Raw genomic sequence first — 10450 nt, forward strand, 5'->3', positions numbered from 1 at the left:
ATTTTTATTTTATTCACTCTAATTTTTCATTTAATATGAAATATATTTTTAAATAAAAAGGTGAAGATGTTAATACTTTTAAGTTAAACAATAAAATTATTTGATTCTTAAATGTTTAAATAAATTTATTTCTAAGCAATTCTTTTAACTTTGAAATGAAACTTCTTCTAACAAGAAAGAACTACAGAAAGAAAGAAAGAAAAGAAGCAATCAATAAACTGTAAGTACGGTTTATAACTTATATGTCCACATTATCCGTACAAGGAGAATAATAGAGTTTACTATATTATTTATTTTATTTAAGAACTGATTAAGAAATGTCGATACGTTATTCTTTCTAGTTTTTCGTCTTTTATTAATAAGTATTTTATAAAAACACAAATATTGAGTGTTTTTTTTTTACATGTGAAAACTAGGACCAAATTAAAATGATAAATATGTATTCATATACATGCGTGTGTGACTAACATTCCACCAATGTTAATATAGGCTTATGATTGGTAGTTCTATCGATATGGTCGAAATCCCTTTTTTATTACAAACATTTTTACCAATATTAAAATTTTCTTAGTAACACATTTCATATAATATGACTGATTTTTCTCTATTAATTGTATCTTTCAGTGATTTAAGTATCTATTACGAAAAGGAATACTTAAGATAGAATTAGAAATTTTTTATATATCTTATAAATTTTTTTGATGTTTTTACATATTTAGTAACTAATTTATATATATATAAAGAAAATTAATATTTACGTAAGATGTGGTGGATTGTAAGGAATTAAATCTTAGTTGTAAAAGTTATCTTAGGTTTACTTGGAGAGTATTCTTAAGTCAAGACTATATTTTCTACGTAATGATGTGTCTCTTAACCAAATTTATTAATTTGTGATGCTTATTATTAATGAAATGTGATTGTGTTTGGGTCAATTTTGCAATTTAAAATGGTCCGGTTGAATTTTGAGTAGTCTTAAATACTTAAAATTAAATCAATTCTTTCTTGATAAAATAATTTTATTTTCCAAGTTAACAATCAATGCATATTTAGCTTACTTGATTTGAAAACATGCTTCTTAGTTTTAAGTTTTATTCTCGTTCTAAATTATAGTTTAAGATTCAAATTCTTTTAAAAACAGTTGTTTTTACAAATTAATAAAATAATAGTTATGTATTATACGCTAATATATTGTAGAAAATATTTATTTAGTAAACAAATTACATGTTAATTTCGTAAATAATTTCTAAAATTTTGATAACGTTAATTTCGTAAATAATTTCTATGATAATTAATTCGATACTAATTTAAAAATTATTTTTTTAATAATAAAAATTAATGTAAATAATAAAATTTCTTTTAATCTTAATAATAATATTTAATTTAGTTAATATAATAATTAATTATTTTTGTATAAAATTAATTTCTATTTAATTAAGTTTTAGACATATTATTTAGGTATAAGAGAGGAAAATCTTAAAGAAAAAAGAAAAACAAATAGATATTTACACATTTCAAATCATATCTTTTTTTATAAACTCATCTAAACTATTATTTTCATACTAATTTGAATATTTCAGATATTCTATATAAGTTTTTTTTTTATTTGAATAATCAAAAGAAAGTATGAAAATTGTTCAAACTTTCGAGAAATTTGTAAAATACTTTTTTTTCTTATATTTTAATTTATAATTTAATAATAACACTAGTGCAAAAATACTCATTTATGGCAATATAGTTATAGGGCTTTTAAGGATAGACGTTGTCCTTCAAAACGCGATGACACATTTGAAATTAAATTTGTCTAAAACAATAACTATATATTGGGTAAAGTCGTCGTTTTACACGAAATGCTTTCATGTAAAACGGTGGTTTTATCCCCATAGCCACCGTTTTCAAACGCGAATTATATACAGATTATTACATACGGATCAAAATCCATATGTAAAATCAACATTACATTTGCAGTGGATAGGATTCAAAATAAGGTTCCTTCAATCACCAAAGAAAATTTAACCACTACCCCACACAAATTCTTTAGTATTATTATGATTTTTATTATACTTATTATTATTAATAATATTAATAATAGTGGTCATGATGGAGTAAAGATTAGATTTTCGTACACCAATGCAATATAATTGAGTTAAAGTCTCATTATTGTCACATTTTAACCTTTTATGCACCAATGTAATAATAATAAGTTAAACTAAATCTTAATTATATATAGGAAAAATAAAATAAGTGAAACCTATTTTGATCTAAAAAAATTTAAAAACTAAAATCAATTACAACTAGTAATTTTAATCCGTATAATTAGTATAAGGGTAAGTTGATAATACTTAATCCCTATTTTTAATGTATATAATACTTTAAGAAAAATAAAAATCATGTATAAAAGATTATGTACTTTAAAGTTTTGCATTAAAGAAAGTAAAATATAATTAGTTTTAAATTTTTATTATTATCAACTTATAAGTCATGTAAATAACTAAAACATAAAAAAAATCTCACTTTTAAGAAACTTTTTATATGAATAACATTAAATTAGGATAAAGTTGGAAATTGTAAAAAAAAAAGTATTTATTTATAATTTTAAATAAATAAAAAAACACGAGGAAATAAGGCGAATGAAATAAAAGTTTTCATTTTTTTAAGTAAAAGCTACAATTGACGAGAAAAACAAAACAGAAAATACAACCTTTAAATTTTATATATATATATATATATACATAAATTGATTATTTTTTTAAAATTATTTTTTATATTTAATACTAATAGTTGTAAAATTCATTTCCTTGTCTTTTTATGCATGCAAGTTAAAGCATTTCTTTAATAAAAAAAACTTTTCCATTTCTCTTTAATTTTTTACTTTGATTTTTTAAAATTTTAAGATCAGATCTTACACCGTAGTAATTGGTAATGTAGGGATCAGTCCTGTCTGATATTTTTTTATGAATATATTCTTATAAAGAATTTAAATGGATTTATTTTGTTATAATAGTAGCATTAATTTCTTAAATTTTTTTATGTGAATATAAGTAAGTGCAAGTGCAGGTTCAAAAGCTTTATTCGTGAAAAAATAATATACTAACTTTTATTTATTTTGGATGAATGGATATAGATATGTTTAGAGTTTATTTTGAAATATTATTATTTATTGAATAATAACACATTTTAAATTAATAGCATTTTAACAAGATAAATATAAAAATGAATAAAACAAAGTCACTGTAGATAATAAAACATTTTTTACTTTTAATATATCAATATATAGGTGCTTGTCAATCATGTAAAAAACTATAAATTAAGAAATTAATTTATTAATTTCTATGGAGGAAACTAATAATACCATGTTAAACTTTTACAATATCAAAAATACAAACAATATGTTTTGTTTTATAGTAAAAACTTTTTTATTTTTGGGTAGGTAATGTGGAATAATTTCGAGATAACAACAAATGAAAAAATTATTTCTGTGGGGGCATATATGATAAAGTTTTGGCATATAGTGTTTTTCTAGCTAGTTGTATTGTCACTTTCTATTGTATTGGCATGGATTTCAAAATTAAGAAAAGAGCATAATTGAGGATTATTTCTATGGGATATCAAAGTGCTACTAAATGTTTTAATGATTGTTTGGCAAATCATTATGGGAAGATACAACAAGAATGAGTCTTTTCATAATAGGAGTGTCTTTGTCATTTTTATTGTGTCCATTATGTAATCAGGTTGTAGAAAAGATCCATCATCAGGTTGTGGAACGTAAGATAACTTCTCAAGTGTGATCGATGGTATCTAGATGGATGGGAATTCAAAGAGCATACCATTACGATCTAAAAAATCACTTGGTACAGTTTTACCCTTTTCAGTTTAACTTGAAAAGAAACATAGTTTGGACGGGTGTTTGGGTGGTAGTTTTATGGAGCTTATGGAGCCATAGGAACGGTGTTGTGTTTAAGGAAGGGAAGATAGATGTTGAAGAGATCTTTAACATAGCACAATTGCAAGCGTGGTTTTGGATAAAGAGGAAAATATCTAGCTTTAATTTTTCTTATTCTGATTGGACTTTATACCTTCTGAATTACCTACTCTCTTTAAGCTAGTTGTTAGTTATGCATAGAGGTGGCAAAGATTGTTTATATAGGTTTTTTTTATAAAAGATTTTATGTTAGGTATCACTATGCAACTTGACATCTCAGCTAGGTTGACACCTCAAATAACAACTAATATTATTATTAATAATAATATTATTAATATTATTAGTATTATTATTAATATTATTAGTATTATTATTAATATTATTAGTATTATTATTCATATTATTAATATTATATTCATATTATTAATATTATATTCATATTATTCATATTATTAATATTAATATTGTTAATATTATTAATATTGTTTATATTATTAATATTGCTTATATTATTAATATTGTTTATATTATTAATATTGTTAATATTATTATTATTGTTAATATTATTATTATTATTATTAAGTATAATAAAAATCATAATAATACTAAAGAATTTGTTTGATGTAGTGGTTAAATTTTCTTTGGTTAGCAAAAACTAAATGGAAGCATATTATACCAATGAGCATTAGTTCTAGCAATAAACGCAACACAACACAACCATAGTAGTCTGAACTTCAAGAAACGCAGAGAAAACACCAATAAACTTTCTCATACTCCCACGAAAAATACTTTCGCAAATTAATACAAAAAATTACTAGTACATAATTTTGTTTTAGGTTGTGGTTGTTATTTTTGAAGCATGTAAAACTCTGCTATGTAAAGTTCTTTTGAACTTAAGTTAGATGGAGAGATTCTGACTTTTGTATAAAGGTTGGAACATCCCTAAAATATCTCGTTTTTAATTAATTAATTATTTGTTGAAAAAAAAATTACTAGTATCACAAGAGTAACATTATATTATATATAAGAACAAAATTCATTCTGAAAATTATTAAAAAAAATAGTTTTCATACCATTAAAAATTTCAAAAGAGAGTATGAAAAGAAATAAAATGAGAAGAGAGTATATTTTTTACCCTTTATCCTTACTAAAATTCATTTTCATTCTTTATAAATTTTAAAAATATGTTTTCATTATTTATTTTCAAATTTGAGCTAATATTATTCCAAAGTGTTATACTTTTCATTTTAAAACATAATTTTAGACCCGTTTTTATTTGTACATCTTACTCGATAAATCCTTCTCTGTCAAAATCATGGAACTCGTCATATGTTTGAAAAAAATGTGTTGAAATTTTAATTTCACAAGCAACTGAAATTAGCTTTTATAACTAGTATATTAGTAAGTGCATTATATGTGGTAAATATTTATTTTATATAGCTAACATTTATAGTAAAAAAATATTTTTCAATATACAAACTGTGGTTTAGAATTTTAATGAATAATTTATGGTTAGGTTAAATTATATTCTTAAAGAATTGATATAATTCAATTTAGATATAAATAAAAGTGGATTACTGGAATAGAAACAATTTAGTTGGTTAATTTTATATAAAGATATGTAATTTAAAATATTAAATGTTAGTACGAAAATTACTTTAGGAATTCATACAAATTAAGGAACAAGGCAATGAAGTTATTGCTTAAACATTGAAGAAAGAGAGAAAAGTAAGTGATGACATGATGTTGCTGTAACGTACTCTAATATGTTAGAGTGATATCATTTTTCCAATTCCTTTTTCTTTTTCGTGTAGAACAATAAAGCCGTACAAGTACGAATTGGGAGAATAAAGGTTATTGCTCTACCTACTAATTAGGCTATTCAAGTCATTATTAGTTTCATTTGTGATAATGCCATCTACATAATAATACCAACACTACCTCTTTATCTACAACTAAACAAAAACGTTTTAATACATGTTGGGTTATGAAATATTTTTAAAAGTTGAAACAAGTAAAAGAAAATAAAATATAATTTAAAAGAAATACACATCCTAATTTCTTGATTACAAAATGCTAGCATTGAAGCCTAATTATGGATGATAAATAAATTTGTTGTTTTAACTTTGATTTTAACAAAAAATTCATTTATTGATTTTAGGTATGTGTATGTGTACTGATTATACTTATTTCAATCTTAATTGGTATATACATCTTCGTTTTAAATTATTAAAATATTTTTAATTTATTAAATAATTTATTTTTATTATTTTTTATTTTTTATTAAGATTTGTACTTTAAATCTAATTCAATCTCGTAACATTGGTTTATAAGATGAGGTTTACAAACTCATGCGTGATATTATATATTAAGGATTGATTCTAAATGACTTTAATAACATATTAAGAAGTAAATTTTAAATTTAACTCAACCTCATAAAACTAGCTTACAAGATTGTACTCACTTATAAATTATGAAATGTTTTACTTTCTAATCCACGTGGATTTCCTTCGGTTTATTTTGTTTATTTGAAAAACATGTATTTTGATATCCAATGTTTCATTATTTCTCAATTGTTCAACTCATTCGGTACTCATCATCACAACTCCTATGCATTTTTTCTTTGTGTAATTTCTTTCAAAGAATGAATTGCATTTTCGGAAAAATAAAATTCATTTTATCAAATTAAATCATCCATAAACCACACGTTTGATCACTTATACTTTTTATATTTTTTTATTTTATTTTTTATGATGTTATCAATTTCGAGTACTCCAATAATATAAATTCTTAGTATATTAGATAAGTTTGGCATGTTGAACCATACAATCCCTTAATTCATTAAATAACCTAAACTTTTGTCATTTCTATTCTCTTTGTTTTTTAATATATTTTTATTTAAAAAACTCGTCTTTTATCACACAACTCTTCACTATTTTTTCATTGTTCGAATAATTTAATATTCCACAAAAAATTAATCAAATTCTTAAAACATTTTCCTTCTTGATATTTTATAAATAATAAACATCATAGCTCTCGTAAAGTTTCAATTATATATCATTATTACTTAATAACATATATTTTTTATGTAGTTTTTTTGAAAAAAAAAAGTACCTAATTAATATTTGACACAATCTAAATTAGTACCAAAAAAAACAGAAATAGATATACATTTTTATTTTAAAAATAAAAATATAACAGTGGCTGTTCTCTTCTGCCATGCCTAATTGTAAGAGAAACAAGGTTGGTAGTTGCAGCGGTGAGGTGAGAAGACGACACTATCCAAACACATGGTCTGATAAGGACAGTTTATAAATTTTTATTTTCTTTTATTATTATTATTATCATTATTATTTTTGTTATTATTATTGAATTTGTCGGTTTTGTTAAATTGGTAGCTGAACCGTAATTGACCTAGAAATTAGGGGAGGAGGCACAGACTTCTGAACTTAGAGCAGCCCATTGATGGGTAAGAATAAAAGGGACATGAAATTCATTAAAGAAATTAAATTAGGTTTTTTAATTTCCCCAATTTCTACCAATTCACTTGCTTCACCCTAACCCTAGTTTGATATTGGTAAAGTAGTTTAGAGAAAGTGAATATAAGTTAGAGATATTATGAATGGAGAATGAGATAGTTAAAATGGGTTTTTAAGAGAAGTAGATCGACGTTAGTTGGTGGAAGCTCAAGTGTTGGTGGCATTAATTGAGTGATAAATGAGTTTAACACAATAATTAGGTAACAGGTGCCTCACTCTCAACCATTCTTTACCCACCATCAATTACATTACATTACATTTATTACGAAGAATAAAGTTTCTTTCACATTACAAATAATAAAAATAAATATTCTATAGCTCTTTTTTTTAATAAAACATTATATTATAATAAAATAATACTTTATTTAAGTGCTATGAATGTAACAGTATTAAGGTATGTTGTTGTTTGTTGAATGGGAGAAGGTCATCTTTTTCTAATATGATAACATTGATAAGAAATAAACTTATACTTGTGGATATATTTGAACTTGTTTTAATGTTGATGAGAAATATCTAAATTGACAAAATATATTAATGAGTAATAATCTAACTTTTTTATTCTGGTATATACATATTTGTTTTGTGCTCATATCTATACACTTAAAATCATTATAAAGTTTAAATTTGAAGAGTAAAATAACTCCTAAAATTAGTAAAAATATTATTATTACTCATATACCTAAATTTGTTTTTGCGTAATTGTGTATACATGTTATAATCAATTTACTTCTTCTATTGAAAGTTAATTTTGAATATTTTTGGAATAAGAAATCAATTTTGATCTTGCATTTGAACAAAAAATGTAAAACTTTGGTTGAAGATGAGTTGAAATAATTTGTATTACTTTTAAAATGATTTTGAATTCTAGTGAGTATTATAATATTGAAAATTGTGGTTTATTTTAAAATTAAAGATATTAATATTTTTATATTCTACTAAAATATTAAATTATATCATGAAAATATTCTGAAATTGATTCATTGTTTATCAAATATTACTGTCAATAAGTATAATTATTGCCAGCACTCAGTTTGAAATTAAATTATCAAAATCTTATTTGAAATTAATTACGTTAAACAATAGGTTGGATGAATTGCTTTTTATATATTGTGTAAAATATTAAAAATACTTGATGATTAAATTTTAATAATTTTTTTTGTAGCAAATAAGAAAGAGAAAAGAATAGACTAATTATATCAAATAAGATTTCAATTAGTTTCTCTTAAGCTTTCAAATTTTTTAAACAAGATTGAGTATAAAAAAATTAATTCATTAAATTAATTCTAAAAAAAGTGGCACAAAATAATACATCTCAAATTACAAATTAAATAAATTTCAACTAACATTTTCAAAGGCCAGATTAAATTAACTATTTAATCCAAAATTAAATTAGTTTAAGCTTTTTTAAAAACTAATTATGTACGAAAAATAGGGGACTAAATGACTGAAACATCTCATATTTATGATTTTGAAATATTATTTAGTTGCTTTTACAAATCAAGAAGGGTATTTTTTTTTTCCAGATCAAACTGCGCGATATTCTAGCATAAAAAACTTTGATCAAACATAAAAACAAAAACTTTAAAATAAGTAAGGAATATACAACTGAATTGCGAATGAATGGGCCTAACGGATAAAACTATATGGAGTAACACTTCTCATGCTGTTTCTTCCTGCAACACTATATCTGCCACCTCCATACACAACATGAAAATATATTTTTGTCCTTCTTGTATCAAACCATAGTGTAGTTTCTTGATTATGTAATTCGAAAACTCATTTGAAAAAAGACTTCCAGAGTACATAATCCGGAAGTTAAATAAGACTTTCGGATTATGTAATCCAGAGAATAATCATGGCTTCCGAATTATGTAATCCAATAACTAATTACAAATTTGAAAAATGACTTCCATATTTATTATGTAATCCGGAATATTATAAAGGCACATTTTTAGAAATTTGAAAATTTATGGAGGTGAGATTTTTAGAAATTTGAAAATTTATGGAGGTGAAAGAAGGCGGCATGGAATTGCAGGAAGAAACAGTCCACTTCTCACATCAAATAATATATTATGGGCCACTTCTCTGCGGAACCAAATTGCGCCTGAGTACAAAAAAACAAAGTGTATTAGATGATAAAAAATTCATATGAATTTTTCAGTTAACTCTATCAATTTTGTTTTTTATTTGCTTTATAAATAGAATATTTAATAATCTACGTGTAATATTTCTCATATTAATAAAATATATTTCTTTCTTAATTTTTTTTTCTTTTTTCTTGTTTATGCGGTATGTAAAACTAATATCAAAGTTTTTAGAAGAACTATATGATTTCTTTTGATTCTTTGTTCTACTCCTTATTTTATCACCATGACAAGATTAGGAAAAAGGGAAAATAGTTTGCACATATTATAGCATAAATAATCATACGATTGATTATAAAAACATGAATTTCCACTAGGTTACAAAAAAAATGTATATAAAACCAATAAAGTACGGTATATAAAACTAATAAATTGTAAAAAAAAGGTATATAAAACTAATAAAGTGTAAAGGCACAACACCTTGTTGGAGCGAAAACCACCTGGTTTCTTCATGGTTCACAGAAGTCTACACAACGATCTCTACTGACATGAATTCCTACATTCCTGGTTCTTGAATCTTCTAGATTTTGAACTTTGTATTTTTTTTTATAGATTTGTGTAAGCTCGTACTATAGAATAGCTGAACAGGGAAAATGAAATGAAGTGCGTGTCGAGTACAGGATGAATGAGGGTATTTTGCCCTCCAGCGAGATTGTGATCACGAGTAACAAGAGGGCGGTATAAAATGGACCTAAAAAACAGGGCACGAGAAATGAGAAGTGTCCTTCTTTAAAAATGTGATATGCAGATACAGAACCACCACGGAGATAAGTGGAAAGTAAGAGGAAATACGTTTCACGGGGAAATTGTGACGGAGAGAATGATATAGAAGTTACAGAGGAGAGAGA

The sequence above is a fragment of the Phaseolus vulgaris genome, chromosome 3, assembly GCF_000499845.2.
Source record: "Phaseolus vulgaris cultivar G19833 chromosome 3, P. vulgaris v2.0, whole genome shotgun sequence".
NCBI classification, from domain to species: Eukaryota; Viridiplantae; Streptophyta; class Magnoliopsida; order Fabales; family Fabaceae; genus Phaseolus; species Phaseolus vulgaris.